This window comes from Pinus tabuliformis, chromosome 6 (genome assembly GCF_031772625.1).
Source record: "Pinus tabuliformis cultivar Carrire ecotype Pingquan chromosome 6, CPIR1, whole genome shotgun sequence".
Taxonomy (NCBI): Eukaryota; Viridiplantae; Streptophyta; class Pinopsida; order Pinales; family Pinaceae; genus Pinus; species Pinus tabuliformis.
The window spans coordinates 1,597,123,356-1,597,144,468 of record NC_142292.1 but is presented as its reverse complement, the minus strand read 5'-3'; the positions used below and the strand labels follow the sequence as shown (position 1 = coordinate 1,597,144,468).

General features: G+C 37.0%; 1 pseudogene; it reads right to left on the bottom strand.

Annotated features, from left to right (window-relative positions):
• Window positions 1-4,708: 4,708 nt before the first annotated feature.
• LOC149264948 (E3 ubiquitin-protein ligase UPL7 pseudogene) overlaps window positions 4,709-21,113 on the bottom strand; it is a 57,083-nt pseudogene continuing 40,678 nt past the window's right edge.

Genomic DNA, 21,113 nt, shown 5'->3' with positions numbered 1-21,113 from the left:
GCCAGTCCGCCCACTACCCCCAACTCTTCGACCAATAGTTAATAAATATAAACCACATACATTCATTTAACAAGAGAAATATATGACATAATTGTTGGGTGTTGGTATGTTGGTTGAAACGTTATGTGTATGATTCCTATGGAGGCTCAACTGGTTGGTTTTACAAATTTTTTGACTCAAACTGTAGGGCCACTTGGAAGCTTCTCATAGGGCCACATGGCACCCTATGATTGGACCATGTGGTGGTCTATGATTGTTCAACAAATTGAACCGTACGCCTAGTCAATAGACGATGTCAGCACCACTTTCCCCCATGTGATTGGTCCACGTGCCCACTTCTGGTTGGATCTTCTGTAACGAATCCCATATTTCCATGTATCATGTTTGTACACTACCACGTGGTAGTCCATACACCTACAAGTCAAACTACAAATTTGAATTTTTACCTGTTTTCCTAAAACTTGAGAATATGATAACTTTCTCATACAATATCGGATTGAGGCGATCAAGTATCGTTGGAATCAAAAAGACGAGCTCTATAATTTGGTACTGGTTTTAGGAGAATTTGAGCACTTTTATTTTTGAGCATTTTCTGGATCCCTTAGATCAAGAGACCTTGTTGATGCTCTTGTTTGGTTTTCTTTAGAAATATGATTTTTCTACAAATTAGGGTTTAAATTTTACATGCTTTCATTTCAGCATTATGTTTTCCTTTCTTTTCAAGATAGCATAAGGGTGTGAAAGTATGCTTTCATTTCATCATAGATAGAGTAGAGGTGTGTCTTCCTTTATTTCATGTAACCTAGGTTTGTGTGTTATCTCCCTTTCAACAAGTTATTTCTTGAAATTACAAATTTCTTGCAGCATAACTTGGTCTTTGTACATCTATCTTTCATTTCAGTATTTTGATCTACTTAAATCAACAAGAGAAAGAGATAGTGTGTACTGCACATATAGTTCCATCCCCTCTTAAGTTTGTACAAACCTTTGGTTGACAATTAAAGCTGAGACACTTGGTAGTTACAACATCGTTGTTGCTAGATAGAGGGCCACCAATACCCATAGGGTTCTATAATTTTGAGTCCATATAGTTTTCATATGTTGAAGGGACAAAATAAGTTAGCTAATACCCAAACAAAGTTAAGGCCTCGACTATTGAAGAAACTTATGTAATCAACAATAGGATCTCCTTATTGTCACCTACTAATGAATAGTGAATTTATGGAGTGTGTCCCACCAAATAATACTCAAATTTAAATATGTAATAAACATTTAAAAATATTAATACAAATACATATCGCCACCCCAACATAACATTGATATGTTATGGGAGATGATGTATTGTACAATGGTATTGGTAGGGAAGAAGTGTAGGATTATCTTTGTTGGGATTTATAATAGGAAGGAGTTAATGCCACTTTTGACACTAGAATTCAAGGGAAAATAGTAGGTAATAACTTATTACTAGAACCTTGGCCTTACATTCTTTTATGTTATTCAACCAACTCACAAATAGATAGATTAATGACTTAAAAATTATCCTCTTCGAGGTGGAAGCCTCCTTTACATTACATAAATGAACAATTATTGGATGATACAAATGACAAGACCCCCTTTTTATATAAAGGAGTCTAAGGGATCACAATATAATTAGATCCTACATAACAATAAAAATGTAAGGATACAACAACAACAATAGTGAGCTTCTACGGGGCACAACCATAACAATATGGGGGCTACATGGGCCTGACAATAACAATAAGGGGGATACACTAGTATTATAGAGACCTAACATGACCCTCTCCTTCAAAAAAGTGTTTTCCTCAGCACTTGAGTAGTTATGGATTCTTTTGTATAAAATTATCATCCTCCCATGTGGAATCTTCAGCGGGTAAGTTCTTCCACTTAATGAGATACTTTGAAATTGATCGATTCTGTAGCTGTCAGGTTCTTGTTTTCATGACTGCTTCAGGATCAAATATGAATTTTCCTTCTTCATCAATATCTGGAAACACTATTTGAACTAGAAGCTTGTCACTGATAACCTTCTTTAAGCATGAAACATGGAAAAATAGGTGTACTCGGGAAGATGCAGGCAACTCCAATTTGTATACCATAGTACCAATCTTTTGCAACACCTTGTAAGGACCATAGTACTTGGGTGATAATTTATTGTCCTTCTTAGCTTGCTTGAGAGACATTTGTTTGTATGCTTGTAGTCGTAAAAATACCCAATCACCTACATCAAAACTTCTTTCACTGCGATGTTGATATGCCTGTTGTTTCATTTGATTCTGCGCTAGAGTGAGGTTATCGTTTAAGAGTTGGATAACTTGTTGTTGATGTTTGATGTGGCCTTCCACTACTTGAACCATATAATTTTCTCTTAAATATGATGTGATGGATGGTGGATGATATCCATAAAGTGCCATAAATGGGGTCATTTTTGCTATAGTGTGGAAGGAAGTGTTATAGCGCCATTCAACTAGTGGTAACCACTTGACCCATTGTGTTTGTTTATCAAATACAAAGCAACAAAGATATCCTTCCAAACATTTTTCACTATCTCAGTTTTCCTGTCAAATTGAGGATGATAAGATGAGCTATGAGCTAATTGAGTACCAAGACAAGAAAATAATTCTGTCCAAAAATTTCGAGTGAAAATGAGATCTACGTCACTTACTATAGTCTTTGGATTTCCATGAAGCTTTTGAATTGTTTCCATAAATGCAGTAGCAACTGTATTGGATTTATAAGGATGAGATAATGCACAAAAGCGTGCATACTTGGTATGTCTATCAACTACCACCGTGAGGAAACTTTTTCCTCCAGACTTCGGTAAACCTTGATAAAATCCATTGATACCTCCTCCCAATGCTGATTAGGAATGGATACGGTTTTAACAAACCAGAGGTGTTAATTGTCTCAACTTTATTTTGTTGGAAAAAAAAAAAAAAACATTTTTCCACAAACTTGTGAATATCAGATTTAAGTCCATCCCAAAAAAATTCCTTTTTTACCCTATGGTAAGTTTTTAAAAATCCTGAGTGCCCTTCTAAGGGATATGTGTGCAACTCCAAAAGAATATTTTGTTTGAGTTGGGAATTCTTACAAAGGTATAAGAAATATTTGTATCATAATGAATCATTTTTCCAGCTAAATGTATCTGATGTATTGGGATATTGTTGCAAATTTTGAATGAGTGACCACACCTCTTCATCATTCTTCCATTCATCCCTTGCTTTAGTTATCCACCAAGGTTGGATAATAGAAATAGCATGAAACAATGCTTCCACATCCTCATCCTTTCTTAAGAGTGCATCTGCAACAACATTTTGCTTCCCCTTTTTGTAGATGATTTCAAAGTCATAACCCAACATTTTTGTCACCCATTTTTGATGCTCTTCTGAAGATAATATTTGTTCCAAAAATTATTTAAGACTATCATGATCTATTTTTACCTTGAAGTGTCTTCCCATTAGGTAAGGCCACCATTGATTTAGTGCATGTATTATTGCCAACATTTCCTTCTCATAAATAGGTTTTTGTCAATACTTTCCTTTGATTGGATGGATTTCAAAAGTAATGGGTCTTCCTTCTTGCATTAAAACAACACCAATTCTATTTCCTGAAGCGTCACATTCCACAATTAAAGTTTTTGTGAAGTCTGGCATAGCTAAGACTAGTGCTTGGCACATTGCCTCTTTAAGGTGTGTTAGCACTTAGAATGAACCTCAAGGCTGAGAAGAGGCAATTCCGAGGTAACCACAGACCAAGCTTTCGATCTCGAATCTAGCCCTGCCAGATCAGAGAGGGCTCTCTCTTTGCCAACAAGATGTGGCTGCAAATAAATGAATTTTATGCTATCTATGGAGTGCGTTGATTTGTTTAAAAGGTTTTTGGGTCAAAGACGGCAAGAGAAGGGACTATTGAGCTATGGATTTGGGGCTAGTTTCTGCCAGCAAACTTGGGGCAAAGTAAGTGCAATGTTTAGCTGGATAAAATATTGCAAATGTGAGAAGAATATGGGAGAAAGCCCGCTACCCTGCAGGCATCAAACATGGGATGGATTTACAGTAGTAGCATTAGAAGAAAGAGGAACACGAGGTTGCTCAACAGAGCACCTAACAGAGGATGAATTCTGCAAAGACAACCATTACATCTAACAACAAAATCATCATGAAAGGAGCATCATATACAGATGAATTCCCAACACATCTCTTAGATAATGCTGTAATAAGGTAGAAAAAAAAAATATGTAAGTGAATTATAGGAAAAACATACTAGACATTAACACCATGATGGATCCTAGGTCTAAAGGGCAAAAACTACTTTATTAAAATGATATTCAATAAAACTTTACACAGTCCAAATGCCTCTTTCTGTTGCAAAAATCAAACCTCTATCTTTTAAAAATAATCCTATATATACTAAATTACAAATCTATTTTTATTTCCTCAACATAGGAAATAAAAAATAAAAAATAAAATCCTATCATAAAAATCTATTATAAACTAATTTGCAACTAAAATCCCAAACTATCTCGAGAACCATGAGAAATAGTTTTTGAAAACCCAATTTATGTGAAGGTTTTCCAAGTGGATTAATATCATTGTATCTACTCCTTTAAGTGTGGAACCATATTCCAAAAAATCTTCCCTTTGACTGCCACCCCACACCTTCCTGCACCAATCCTGGAGTTGTTTGATCAACCTGCTATTCTCCTTCCTCCTTGGATGTTCTCTGATTGCCATTTGTACCTAGAATTCTGCGAACTATTAACTTGTACAACAATAACTGTAATTTCATCACTGCAAATGTCATACTCCAGCCATTCATTAACAATTTCAGCACCAGCATCGTGAGGATCATTGAATTTTTCAACCATATCAACCACCTCTTGACTGGAGATAAACTCAAAAATTCCATCACAAGCACCTCAGAAATTGAACTATCCCCTATGTTTTTAGCTATCTCCAACACTGTGCATTCTGGATTTTCAATCCTTCAAGAAAAAATTACGCTTTCACTCAGACATGTAATTAAACAACTGACCTCCACTTGTTAATAATGTAATCCTGTATCAAATATTTAACACCATAGAATGAAATCCTCTGTCATTTTAATCAATCAGACACTTGGGTTCAACATTTTTTTCAATGCCTTTTTTAACATTTTCATGGGCTTGGAACTAGAATCGGTTGCTGGGCTTTGACTTGTGTATTGTGACTTATAATATGCAGCATGAGCAGCTTGGAGATTTGAAAATGAAATATAAGAATTGGATATCATGATAACGACTGTTTTTAGAAAACTAACTGTGCAAACTTTGCTTCTGTTTGTTTCCCAGGTGTAAGCGCTGCGCGTAGGGCCACACTCCAGAAGTGTAGTGCCACAGCTAAAAGCGCAACGCCACAACTAGGAGTGTAGCGCCATAGCTAGATTGGCTTTAGCTTTCGATTCTTGACCTTGTGTGTGTTGTGGATGTAGGGGTGCTGAGCTGGGCCTTTGGCTCTCATTGTAAACATGAAAAAACAAACAAGAATCCTTGGAACCAATACGCAAGGTTTCTCAGGTCATCAACATCAAAGTCATGCTCTCCCCCATAAAGCAGTTGATTGAACTCCCTTGCATTAAATAATCTTAGCCACGATGGTGAAATCAAATCTGATAATCCTCTATTGAATGCATTTATTAGTAGCTGGATCTTCCAATTAAGTTTATAGTCCGCCATTGCATGTACATACTGTAACCTATTTTCATTTGTAACGGTCATATTAGCACCACTCGGTCTAAGCTCAATGACTACTAGATTTCCAAAAACCTCCTCTGTTACTGTGAAATCCAAAGCATGGCCTCTAACATCCCCTTCATAGTTCTTCAGGTACACAAGATTTCAACGCAATTCTGGATCAAAGCCAGAAAGCTCATCAAGGAAGCTATATCTGCCTAGCAGTTTCTGGACAAAAACATGAGAGAAACAATAATATAGTAAAATTCCCTCATACAAAGATTTTCCAAAAATTCTGTTGAGGAACTCAATCATCTGCACCTCATTTGCAAGGATTCTTGTTGATGGGTGTGGAAATAGTAGTCTCTCATCTGTTGAAGTTTTCATGAAAAGTCCATACCGAGGATCAAAAGCAGACTTCACCAAATCCATGAGAAATTCCTTTAAGATACTTTTGTAATCCAACCCTGCCTCTTGAAGGCCACACTCATTAACAAATGAAACATTAACACAAGACTTCAATTTTGACCCAAGGGAATTCAATTGTGCAAATCCATCCTCCACTATATGGTCATGACACACTGCTATCTCAATTGATCCTAGCCTAGGTCCAACAACCTCCCCTGTCATTCTTCGAGCCAATTTATCAGCTTTGACAAACTCACGGACCATTTGTACCCTTTCTGCAAAAGGAAACACATGTGGAGTAGTTGTGACCAAAGAACCCATCGTTGAAGGCACAGATGAGTCTCCCAAGTTCAAGCAAGTTGACACAACTTCATGTGCTATAGCTGCTATAGCAATTGGAGGATGATATTTGACAGCAAGAGTAAGCCATAGAGATGGGGGGCAGAAACTATGTCTACAATCTCTTTCATATAAAAAGTACAAACACCTAACAGCTGCATCCATCAAAAGATTGTTATGATGACTAGAATTATTCAAAAATCCATTGTAGACCATTGTATTAAGCATTACCGCAATTGTTCTTTGTTGTTCCAGTGTAAATGGAGCCTGTTTTTCATTGAATTATTCATCATCAAGAACCATACTCAAGTGGAAATAAGTCACACAAAATAGAAGTAACATTGTTGAAGTATCTTTTGGAATGCCCTGAGGACCCTTCTTCATAGGTTCCAAGTCCCATATTGTGCATGCATCATCTTTATCAGTATATTGTTGAAGAGAGTTATCTTTACACATATCAGTACTGTTATCTCCATTTGAAGACTTCACTTTCGTTCTTAGAAAGGTAGAGGCCCATTTATTGCTTACATTTCTGATCAAACTTTCCTCTTCTCTGCCAACTATATCATGAATTTGGTTCTCACCAATACTTAGACTGGTCTGGAATTGCTTCTGAACTCTTGTAAATCCATATTTCTTGAAAATAAGAAATCTCTCTAACCACTCCCACAATCATGACAAAAATCCCTGAGTGAAAGCTAATAAATTAAGAATAGGCAAAGGTCCACCAAAGGAATTCAAGGAAGAAAAGGTAGCGAGTAGGTATGAATACAATTAGGCAACATCTTGCAGTTCCGATTTTATCTATAAGCCCCCATGACCCAGATATACTTCATGCACAGAAGAACCCTCCTTTTTCACTCTAGCTAGAAGCTAGTGCAGATGCCACTACTGATGGACTGGCCTCAAATACTCGATGAGTGATGAAGTCAATTCACTAAATCCATCCCCATTTTCTATACCACTCAAAAAAATGGTGCTTGGGAACACTAGAACTATGGTCATCATATTCTTCCTCATCCTCATCTAGTTTCCACTTTGATCATCGTTTTTTCTCAATCCATAGCATCAAATTCTCTAAAATACAGGAAAGAGTGAACTCATATTCTCTACAACATAAGCCCTCCACAAGTTGTCCATAATGTTTATGTCTCTCGATAGAACCTAATGCCAAATTAACAACATTTGTTAGATCCCAAGCAGAACTTGGAATCTCCATCCGCTTCTTTAGATCCAAATTTATCATTTACAAGAAGATAACTTCCTTTGGAATCTGCCATTACCACCATTGTTCTCAAACATGGAGAGAAAGTCGATGAATGTTTGAAGAGCATGTAACAATGCAGCAGGAAGCCTCTATGTGAGATAAAAAATTGTAAGTATATATACACAAAACTGTTCTGCTGCATGGGGAGATCTTTGAGTCAATCATTCATTCAGTCATATCTTTTGATCCGGGAGCTGGTTTTGGGAGTGTGATATACTGCTGGAAATATTTTTCTGAGATGCTCCTGATGAACACATTTAAGACATGTTTTACATTGAAGATCATGTGCAAAACATCTAACAAAACTAGACATAGTAAGAGCCCATGTTGATCACTGAAGGAAGGCCAAAGGACTGACTCTAATAGTGGCAACCATACTGGGGATGAAAGACTAATCACCCCGGTAATATTTTTCATATAAATTCTTGAACTTTGGATGATGAGTTTTAGGATTTGCTAGGTTGAAATAAAAAGTTGTAAAACAATATAGAAAAAATTCAAAAGTTGAGCATACTGACTTCGAGAAGGTACACCAGATCCAATCCAGATATGAATCCACCATTCATTGTCGATGATCCTCATAAGATTGGAAAGAAACATTGGAAACCTACAGAGAAATTTGGTGCTGCTAAAGAAAAATTGTCTGAACAATCAAGTGAAGTTTATATTCCTCGCTTCTACTCACTCCTAGATAGGTTATATTTTCTGCAGGATCTTGAATTTGATATAAATTTTGAGCAAAATTTGTTTTGAAGTAAGTGTTTGAGTTGGCTTGATCACATAGTTTTTGACTCTTGAATATCTCTTGAAAGTCCTGCTGAAGATTTTTTTACCCAAAGTAAACCAGGATCATAGATTATCCATGCTCTTGATTAGTTACAAAATCTTGTTTCAAGCGTAGACACTTGGGTGAAACACAGGCCATCCTTTGATTTTTGAAATACCTCTTTTACATCTACTGCAACTCAAACAATCCCCTACCCATTGCTTTCATCTGTGCAGATTGTTAGTCCTTCTATTGTTACTACTCCATTGAATACATCAAGTACCAAAAATCTTGCTTTAAATCCACCTCCCCCACCTTGAGTCATGGATGCACGGTATGAACCCCTTGTCTTACCTCAGAATCTTGATGATATGCCCGTTGATTACCAAAGTAAAATACCTCTTTTTGATCCCACTCAAAGCATTACAACACAACAACATGTTGATAGGATGAATGACTTCTTTGACTTTCATGAGGTAGAGGTAGAAAATGTGACTATGAGGTTGTTTTTCCAAAGCTTTGGAGGTGAAGTTCGAAAATGGTTCAAAGCTTTACCAACAACCTCTATCACCACTTTTCCAGTTCTGCATAGAAAATTCCTAGACCGGTGGGAGGTAAAGAAGAACCCACTCCAAATTTTGTCTGAGTATGAAAATATCAAAAGGAATACAGGTGAAAGTGTGCAAGATTATTGTGTAAGGTTTAATGCAGTATATAATGCTATTCCAGCTGACATTAAACCACCAGTGGGGTTAGCTTTGCTCAATTTTCCAGATGGTTTCAATGCTGATATGGCATATCAGTTACAAGAAAGAGATCCTACCACACTTGAAGATATGTAGAAGAATGTTGTAAGTGTAGAAGCAAATCTGCTGGCCAAAAGAGTGAGAATGAGATCTGAAAAGAAGGTGACTATAAAGGAAGAAGCATCTACCTCAGATGTTAATATGGATACTTTGCTCCAGAAAGTTGAGAAGATGTTTGACTGGCTGACTGTTGCAGATAGACCTAAAACACCAATAAGGAATCCAAACTTTAGAGGACAGCAACAGCCCCAATTATAGATTAAGCAGAGGGAACAAAAGGCACAAGATCAAATAGCACAACAATAGCAAGTCAAAATTCCTTTGTAGTAGAACTATGTGCATAGAATGGATGAGTAAGAGGACAATGATCCGATGGTTGAAGCAAACCATTTCTTCACCACGGATGGTATGCCCATTTTCTGACGGAATATGAAGAATATGCAGAGGTTCCAGACACCCAAAGGGATGAAGATTACATACTAGCAAATGAGGAAGTTTTGGAGGATGATTCAGATGGTTATCAACGTGGATATATGAATGCCTTGATAGCAAAACAGAAGAAATATTCATTGAGAAACAGGGATGTACTAGTCAGTCCAATTCAAAAAAGGAAGGAAGCACAATCTAAAAATGTTTCTTCAGGAATTCAAAAGAAAGGGAAAGACCCTGTTGATCCAAGTTCTAGCAAAGGACCATCAACAAATAACGTTGCAAATGAGAAGAACAATCAACAAAGTGCAGCAAAAGAAAGAGAAGAAAAGAAGGACCTTCTTGTCAAAGAGGTAGAGAAAGTTTCAACTTTTAGTTTAGAAAATGAAATTGCTAAATTAAAAGTTTTAATTCCTTTGACTGAGCTGGTAAAGAACAATAGTTATAGAAACCACATGTCTCAAATTTTGCAAGTAGATCCTTTATCAGACATGGTCAATGTAGAAGATGATCAGCCTGAGCTCATTTTTGGCCCTACCTTAGAAGGTCAGTCCGAAGATAGTGAAGTTCCTCCATTTTATATAAGCCTTAGATTACATGAGTATGTTCTCCATAATGCCATGTTTGACTCCGGAGCTTCTCATAATCTGAGAAACTGGGCCTTGACATTACTCGAAAATATCATGACCTGTATTCTTTTGATTTTGAAGGGTCCATTGTATTGGCCTTATCAAAGACTTGGTGGTATCATTAGACCAAAACCTAGCCAAGAATGTTTTGATGGATGTGGTTGTTGCTGACATTCCACCATGGTTTGGTATGTTTTTGTCCAGATCGTGGGGTACAAAACTTAAAGGAACTTTACAACTTGATTTCTCTTATGCTACCATTCCCGTGTTTGGCCAATTGAGAAAACTATACATGGAGAAGAAAATGAAATACATGATCACTAGTAAAGAGAAGCCACTTAATCATCCAATAAATGTTGTACATACAGATTTAGAATCATTTGTACTATACTCAAATAGTGGTTTGAATGATGTAAATAGCCAATTAATATAGGTAGATGATGTACCAGAGATTTCAGAAAATTTTAGAACATCCCTTGATCAAGAAAGAAAGAAATTAACAAGTTCTTCCAAGCAGTCCACATATCAGCAGCAAAAGGTCACTGAACAACAGAAAAATGAAGTGATCAGTCAGGGTAAGTTAGAGAAGGAAACAAAATTCTAGCATCTAGAAGAAGAGGCAGGTATTTGGAGCATCGATTTTGACGGAGCTGTTGGTAAGGACGGTGATAGCATAGGAATTTGGATTCGGAGCCCTGCTTTCCAGCCTGACAGAGTTCCTAGCAATGTTAGAGTGTATTCTTACAAGTTGGATTTTGACTACTCTAACAATGAAGTGGAGTATGAAGCTTTGATTGCAGGTTTGAAAATTTTGAAGAAATTAAATGCAAAAAGGATTTCAGTCTATGGAGATTCAGAGCTGGTAATCAAACAGGTAAAGGGAGAGTATCAAGCAAAGCATCCACGGATGAGAGCCTACAGAAATGTAGTCCTAGACATCTTGCGAATGTTTCTTGATTATACTTTGACAGTTGTACCCCAGACTCAAAATATTATTGCAGATTCACTCGCCACTGCTGCAAGCAATTTGAAGATCCCAATGAACTCCAACAACAAGTTTGAAATTCATGTCAAACACCGGCCTACTGTTCCGGATAATTTAAGGTATTGGCAAGTGTTTTGGGATGATAATGAAATCAATACCTTTTTGCAGAATGAAGGAAAATTCAAGGATGCTTCCATAGATGATGATTATGATACTGATGAACAAGAGATTGAAGTGAATCAGATGGAGGTATTGTAGCTGAAAGATAATATTATTCCTAGAGGTCTCATACCTTTAGAGGAGCTTTTTGATCAAGATGATGTTGCAAGAAAGTCGAGCTTGGTGCCTACAGATAAAGGAGTTGAGGATGTCAATCTTGGAATAGCGGACAAGCCCAAGTTTGTAAAATTGTCCAAAGCATTGTCTCCCAAGGTAAAGACTAAGTATGTTAGATTGTTATCTGAATTTTCTGATGTGTTTGCTTGGGATTATTCAGATGTGAAGGTGTATGACAAAGATATAATTCAGCACACTATTCCCATCAAGCCATATCAAAAGCCATTTAGACAGAAGTTGAGAAGAATCAACCCAAAGCTGTTTCCTTCCATCAAGAAAAAGGTAAACGGATTATTTAAAGATAGTATAATTATCCCAATCAGATTTTCTGATTGGATTTCGAATTTGGTTTCGATATGAAAGAAGACCAGAGAAATAAAATTGTGTATAGATTTCTGGAACCTTAACAAGGTATCTTTGAAGGACAATTACCCACTTCCAAAGATGGATCATATCCTGCAAAAAGTGGTTGGAGCATCGCGCATGTCACTACTTGATAGGTATTCAGGTTATAATCAGATCCTGGTGCATGAAAAGGATCGAGACAAAACTGCATTTACAACACCTTGGGGAACCTTTCATTATGCTAAAATTCCATTTGGTTTGAAGAATGTTGGAGCCACATTTCAGCGAGAAATGGACATCGCTTTTTCTAATGAGAAGGATGTATTTTTGGTTGTTTATTTAGATGATTTGACAATGTTTTCAGGTTTCAATGATGAGAATCTACACCATTTAAAGATTGTTTTTCAGAGATGTAGGAAGTTCGGGATATCTCTTAATCCAAAGAAGAGTCTTTTTGCCATGGATGAGGGAAAGTTGCTTGGTCATATTATCTCAAAAGAAGGTATTTGCATTGATACAAGATTTTAATGGTAAGATGTATTTCTTATGCAAATTCATACCCAATTTAGTTGAACATTTAAGAGAAATGACTAACATGTTGAAAAAGGACAGCATGGTAAAATGGATGGAGGATGCCATGAAGTCATTTAATCTGGTAAAGTATGCTTTATCTACAGCTCTAGTCTTAATTAGTCCTGATTACACTCAAGATTTCATTATATTTTCATTTTCATCTGAGCATACCATGGCTACAGTATTAATGCAAAAGAGAGATCAGCTAGAGAAGCCCATTGCCTTTTTCAGTAGGACTATTCGAGATGCTGCCTTGCGGTATAATATAATTTAAAAATAGGCACTTGCTCTTGTAAAAGCATTGGACGATTTCAGAGTGTATATTCTGCACCCACACATTATAGCATATGTTCCCAATGTAGCAGTTAAGGATGTGCTGATACAAACTGATTCGAAACGAAGAAGAGGGAAGTGGATTGCAGTAATGTTGGAATATGATTTGGAGATTAAACCCACAAAGCTGATCAAAGGACAAGGCTTGGCGAGACTAATGGCTTAATCAAATATGCATGCTTTAGATATCAATCTCATCACAGCCATGTCAGAAGATGAAGAAGAAGACTCTCTCATTCAGGTGTCTGAAATGTTTCTTTAATCACAATGGTATTCAGACATAATGTATGTACTTCAACATCTTTTGTCACCTCCGAGAATGTCTAGAAGCAAAGGTAGATCACTCAAACTCAAAGCTTCCAAATTTTGTATTTTAAATAATGCCCTTTATTGGAAAGATCTGGGAGGTGTTTTACTTAACTGTTTGGTTGAAGATGAAGCTCAGCAGGTAATGTATGACTTTCATAAAGGTGATTGTGGTGGTCATTTGTTCTGGAATACAATGACAAATAAAGTTTTGAGAGCAGGTTATTACTGGCCGACTCTATTTTCAGATGTATATAAGACAGTCGTGAGCTGTCATGAATGTCAAGTCTTTCAAGGGAAAAGAAAATTGCTGCCTCTTCCTCTGAAACCTGTCGAGGTCAATGCACCATTTCAGTAGTGGGGACTCAATTTCATCGGGGAAATCCATCCAACATCGTTGGCACAACACAAATGGATCCTAACAACAACCGACTATTTCACCAAGTGGATTGAAGCTATTCCAACTAGACAAGCCACAAATATGGTAATCATCCAATTTCTAGAGTCAAATATTTTATCTTGTTTCATTTTTCCTAATAAAATCATCACAGATAATGTAGCCGCATTCAAATCAAAGAGGATGATCAAATTTTGCAGCCAGTATAACATTACTTTGGGACATTCTACAGCATATTACCCACAGGGAAATGGTTTGGCTAAATCATCAAATAAGTCTTTGGTGAACATCATTAAGAAGATGTTGGAAATAAATAAGAAAAATTGGCACAGAAAGTTGGTTAATGCCTTATGGGCTGACAGAGTGAGCCACAAGAAATCCATAGTTATGTCTCCATTTGAGTTAGTTTATGGCATTGACACAGTCTTTCCAACATCTCTTGCAGTTCCGGTTATGAGACTATTACAGGAAGCTAGCAGTGAAGAGGATGACTTTTAGTGAAGAATCAATCAGATGATTCATCTGCAGCAAACAAGGGATGAAGTTTTCCAAAACACTTTCAGATTACAGGAAAAGATCAAGAATATCTATGATCGGAAAACTAAAGCAGACAAATTTCAGCTAGAGGATGTAGTGTTGCGGTGGGATGCTCGGAATGAAGACAAAGGAAAGCACGGTAAGTTCGAGAACTTATGGAAAGGACCCTATAATATTGCCGAATACAAAGGACAAAATTCTTTTTTCCTCAAGGAGATGGATGATCAAGAGTGCCCAGGAGGACTAGTTAATGGTGCGCTCCTGAAGCATTACTACTTTTGAAGTGATTTATGAAATTATGACATGATCATTGTACATACCATTTTCCCTTTCATTGCAATATTTTAAAGTACATAGTCATTCTAGCTTGGGGCCCGAAGTGAAGGCTATAAAGTTTGAATGATATGTGTAAGGTTTGCCAGTTTTGATTTAGTTTACAGTCACAGTTTGAGTCATGAGTCAGTTTCAATTTGCATTGTGTCAGTTTTCAGTTTTTGAAGATTTTTGACTTCGTTGCCTAATGGATAAGGCTACTAGGTCTACAGTGTTCTTGGCACCTCCAAGGAGCTACCATCCCCATTGGAGCCAATGTTAGTGTCAGTCTTGTCATACTGCCATTAGTGATCAAAATATGATCTTTTGCATTTTCATAATAGGAGTCCCATACTGTAAATTTTCATCACTCCATTAGGTCATGAATCTACTGATGGTTGAGGTCACTTCAGTTTTCCCTCATAAAATATACTTGCTGATCCTTTTTCTATTGTCTTCAGTCATGGTTCATTTTCATTCTGCAGTTCTATTTCATTAGGTCATAGGGTTTGGTCTCATTAGGTTTTAGGGTTTCCACATAGTCAAATTTGATGGTTAAATGCCAATAAAGATCAGCAAGGACATGAGGATGCCAAATAAACTCAAGCATAGTATCTGGAAAGTCAAAAGTTATTCTTTTTAAAGCTTAATGTAATTTTCACCTCAAAACATGTTTTGAGGTGAAAACAAAGTATTTTGTTTTTATTATCATTTCTTATGTAATTTCATGTTCCTATATGTAATATTGATTCCCAACTACTCCTAAGCATCAATCCATACTGCCTAGCTACAAACACTGCAAAAAATCAAGTCAGCATGAGCTAATCCACCTGCAAAAGAAAAAGTGAAACAAGCATTAAAAACAGGGTTTTCAAAAAGGCAAAGAACATTGGAAAAGTGGGTTTTCAAAAAGTAAAAATCAAAATGGTGCCCATATGTAAACCCTCTCATCCTACTTTTATTTCATTATGTTATTTTGCAAGTCAAAGAAACCAAAGGAGAGAAGAAAAAAGCAATTTCTAGCAAAACAGGGGTGGCGCTGCGCTTCTAGAGGTATTTTGCCCGGCGCTGCGCATATGGAGGAGTACACTGCACTTAGGGCCTTGCTCTGCGCATAGGGCATTTTTTCACAGTGTAATTTTCAACGGGCGTTGTGCGTCTGTGCAGGAGCGCTGCGCGTAGGGCAACAAACCATAAAAATGCTCCAATCTTCATATTTTTTCCAAATTTCCTCCAAATTTCACCTTGTACAAGTACTATCACCTTGCTTGATGATTGGCTTGCAGATGTGAAGTTTTAGGCAATTTTTCATTCCTAATATAAAACCCTAGTGTTTCACTATAAACCCTAATCATTTTGGTTTTTCCCATTGCCTAGTTTCATAACTAAACCCCTTACCCATCATTCCCTTCACCCTCATCTACATTTCACCATCTATCACTCATTCCCTAAACCCTCCCCTCACTTTCATGGTTTTTCCATAACTACTTAAGCTCACTCAAACTCATCCCTATAAACCCTAGAGTATCCTTCATTCCCTTTAATTGTCTAAAATTGTGCAAACTAAGAAGGCTAGTTAAACATGAATAGAGGTGACTCTGATTATGATGAGGAGGATACAACAAGTGATAGTTCAGTTGAGAGGAGAAGGCAACAGAGAAAGCCTCATAAGGGAGGTAAAATTACCAAAGAAGAGCCAACCAACCTAGCAGAACTACAGGCCTCCCCATTAGCAGTTTCTTGTTTCAGACACCTTCAATGTTATGAATTCTATGAACTAGTGGAGAGAGTTTAGTTTCATCATGAAATGGCTAGACTCTTTGTAGCCAACTTGCATAACAATGAAGTGAGTCTTACTGGGGTGACTTTCATAGTGTCACCATCTATTATTTCAGAGGCCACCAGAATCCCTGATATTGGTGAGAACTGGTATAAGGCTTAGGACCTTGATGAGCATTATTATGAGCCTTACATTAACCATCAGTACAGAAGTCAGGTGAAGAGGATTTTCCCCTTCAAATTTTTGGAGAATAGGTATGTCCCCTTGATGAGGATTATCATCAAATATTTCACTTGTGAGGGCAGATTTTCCATGTTGTATACTTACCATATTAGGCTCCTCATACACTTTACAAGGGTGAAGATGTTGAACCTCCCCTACTTTTTGTTTAGAAACATTGATAAGATGGCTTACCTTGTGCAGAAGAAGCCATAACCTCAGCAGATGAATAAAATATATCATTACTCCTTGATCAAGATTATTGTTCTTCACCATATCAGTCTTCTAAATATCCATTGGGAGACTTTCATTACTCATGACATGTTCAGGAGACCTCAGATTCCTCCATCCATGGTGCAAGAAATAGGTGGGACCTCTACTCATGTGAAAACAAGAGAGGAACACAAAGAGACAAAAACTGCTGAGGTGCCAGTATTCTTGACATATTAGAGAGGTACAAGGAAGTTACTTGTAGCTACTAGGCAAGTGTTTTCTCCACAACTTCTTCATCAGTTCATAGGAAAATGTTATCTCCACAGGGTGTGGAAGGGGCTTTGCCTTCTACATCAACAAAATAGGTACAGGTTGAGCAGCTGAACAAAGGGAAGGAAAAGGTACAGGAGGATGATTTGAATGATGAGCAAGAAAGGGAGTTTGAATTAGCAAAGCATGATGAGTTTGAGTAGCATGATACTCAGACCATTGATTTAGAGACTCAGGATCAAGAAACCATCAAAGACATCATCATATAGGAAAGGGAAGCTCAAATACAAGCTTTGGCGAACAACCTAGAGAGAGCCAAGTATGTCATCACATACTTGGAGCAGGAGAACAAACAATTGAGTGACAAACAAGTCCTCATGGAGCTGGAAGTGCTCAAAGCAAAAAGGCAAATTGGCAAAGAGACACAAGTCACACTGACTCCTATTGAGCAGGAGATTGAAAACGATAGGGAGACTTGGCTTGAGAGAGTCAACCTACATCTTGAAGGGCTCATTGAAAAGGCCAACAGGGACAAGAAAATGCTTAGACACATGGCTCGCAATAAAATTTGTAACATGAGGATCAGAAAGTTGAAGGCTAGGTTAAGGAGGGATTTAGAAAGCAAAAAGGAGGAGGATAGATTAAATATGTTGGCTGAAGCCTCCTTGACTAATCAAAGCAGTTGATGGTGGTGCCTCATACCAATTTTGGGCAGTTTTTGAGGAAATTTTGTCATTTTTGAATTTTGGAAATTCAATACACAAAAAATCTGCCTTGTGGCGCTGCGCTTTTTCTAGGGGAACCCAATTCACAAATGGTTTGCATTTTTGGATTCAGGGCATCAAGGACATGTACCCTAGCAATTTTCAGAATTTTTGGAGCAGATTTAGTCCACCAAAAGGTCCAAAAACACTCAAAATTTGACCTTTCTGCTAGTTTTTGGACACACAGAAGCAACCTTGGGAGAATCAGGTTTTGAGGGGGCAAATGAGCTCCAAATCTAGAAATTCTAGGTGTTCTAGAAACTAGACTTCAATACCTTTCCAATGAGCTATCATGGGCTCAATTTTGATGATGGGGTGGCCTCCAAAAGTGGCCTCAAAGTTGCGCTACGCGTAGGACCAGTGGCGCTGCCTATAGGGCATTTTTACTTAGGATGACTGTTTTGCTAAATTTCGACCATTTTCTTGTTTTCTCTCTCATGGAGGTGAATTTTCTGATGTAATTAATGCCATGGTTTGTAAATGTAATAGTCAAACACTAGTAGATGGTAGATTCATTAGATAAAAAGTTGTTTTGAGGGTAATGAATCAGTTTCCCCTCTTTTAGAGGCGAGTTGTTTGACTGCCTAGATTCTTGATCCTTGTTTAGAAATGCTTGAAACAACTCCTCTACTCATGGTTTCAACCCCTGATGGTTAGGATGAGTGTTTTAAATGTCTATATCATATATTTTCTTTGTCATTGGCAAGGGTTTGATTCAATTGGATGCTCATGTACTAAACACATATTACTTTGTAGCAGTTTTGGCAAGAAACTAATAAAGTTGTAGCTATTTTTATGGGATCCCTGTGGTATGGCCTTTAGCATGCGTTTCTTCTTATTTTATTATGTTTTCATGTTATTTATGTATTCCACTTTCATATAATTGCTTCTTATTGAATGTTATCAAGTTAGATAGGTAGAATCCATTGTTACAATGCTCTACCTTGGGAAATCATTCAATATTTTATGTTTTCTACTGTTTGAGAAGGATCCATGATTGTCTTATGCCCTTCTTAGCTCCTCACCAATCTATAATTTCACCCCATCAACCCTAAGGTGTTAAAGCTCATACCTACCTTGCCCCATAGAATCCCCTACAATTTTGACTTAATTTCCCAGACCCAAATTTCCCAGCCCCTCCTGATCTGGAAAAAAACACCAACAAATTCAATCAAAACCTTTTGAGCTACTATACCTAGCCTAAAATCCTTACTTGATTCAATCATCTCAACTGAGATTCTAAAGGAGAGAGCCCTCTCCCGGTCTTGTAGGGCTAGCTACAAGGTTAAGCTTGGTTTGTGGTTACCATGGAATTGCCTCCCTTCAGCCTGAGGTCAATCTAGGTGATAAAAAGATGTTCCAAGGCCTTTGTTACTTCTGGAGTCCAAGAAAATGCATCTTTCTTCAGTAATGATGTTAGAGGTACCACTATTCTCCCATAATTCTTAAAAAACTTGCGATAATATCCTATCAACCTGAGAAATCCTTGACGATGTTTTATGGTTCTAGGGATCTTCCATTCCTTAATGGATTTAATTTGGTTAGGGTCTACCTTAACACCCTCACGAGATACAATATGACCCAAATATTCCACCTCTTGTACTCCAAATAAACCTTTGGAGGTTTTCTCATATAATTGTTTATCCTCCAATAGTTTGAGCACCCTGTCAACATGATCCTTCCAAGACTTGTTGTAGATTAGTATATCATAAAAAAATACTAACAAAATTTTTATAAGGAAGGGTTTGAAAATTGAATTCATCAAGCCTTGAAATGTGGAAGGTGCACTAGTAAGGCCAAAAGGCATGACCAAAAATTCATAATGACCCTCATGAATTCTAAATGTTGTTTTTAGAATATCTTTAATCTTCATTCTAATTTGAGGATATCCTGAACAAAGATCCAACTTGGTGAAGTAAATTTCACCATGTAATTCATCCAAAAATTCATCAATGACAGGAATGGGAAATTTATCTTTAATAGTGAGCTTGTTGAGCTCCCTATAATCTAGACACATACGCTATGATCCATCCTTCTTGTCCACCAATACTACTGGAACATAGAAAGAACTTTGACAAGGTTTAATTATACCAGCCTCTAGCATTTCTGCAACCATACATTCAATTTCACTCTTTTGGGAATAAGGATATATATAAGGCCTGATGTTTGGAGGAACACTTCCTAGAATGAAGTGAATAGCATGATCATGATCACGAACAGGTGGGTGGACTTTGGTAGTCTCAAATACATTGGAATTATTGTCCAATACTTTTTGGAGATAAGGGGAAATATATGATTTCATTGTTTGAACCTTTAGTGAGAATAACTATGAAATTACACCCCCTTGTTATTTTGTCATAAGATTTTTCATGCCATTAGAGATGATTACCTTTCCTGGTTTCCTTGTGATACCCCTTAATTCAATTTCATTTCCTTTCAAAAATAATTTCAAGAAACGTTCTTAAAAGTTGAAAGCTATCATCCCCAAATATTGCAACCATTGGACTCCTAGTACAACATCAACACCACCCATTAGAATGGAAAGAATTGGACTATTAAATACATACTACCCCATGGTTAGATTTATATTATGACACTTTCCAAAGAAATTTATAGTTCCTCCATTTGCAACCATCACTTGAAACTCTGGTGCTGGATATAGGAAGCAATTCAATTCCTTCGCTAGCTTACAATGAATAAACTTATGGGTACTACACGAATCAATCAACACTATTAACTTTTTTCTTCTTGATATATCCTTCTATCTTGAGAGTTGGAGGAGTGGTAATTCCTTCCAATGCATTACAAGATATGTCCAGACTCATTTCTTCTTTCTCTGATGTTTTTTCCTTGTGTATATCCTCCTCTTTTGATGTTTCTTGTTCCTTTTCTTCATCCTCTTCACAATATATGTAGAATAATTTCTTCTCAGGATACTTATGACCTTTAGTGTATTTGTTATCACAATTGTAACAAATCCCTTTTTCTCTTTTTTCCTCCAATTTTTGTGGTGTCAACCTTGTAGGTTGTGGAAGACTATGAGCAACAACACTTCTATCTTTATAGTTGTGGGTGGTAGACTTCCTTGTCATGCCATAATTTTCTTTCAACTTTTCTTTCCACCCTGAATTCCTTCTCCAATGAATCAGCTTCCCAAAGGCGAACCTCATGTTGGATGCTATCTTTTAAATTCCATATGAAGGCATCAATCCTATGCTCCTCTGGAATACCGGTTACCCTAATATTCAATTTTTTTGAAGTCTTGAATGTGCTCTGCCATTGAACCCTTTTTTTTGAGATTTATCAATTGTCTAAGGAAGGTGTTTCTCTTTGTATATTCAAAATGTGCTATCATTTCCTCCACAAAA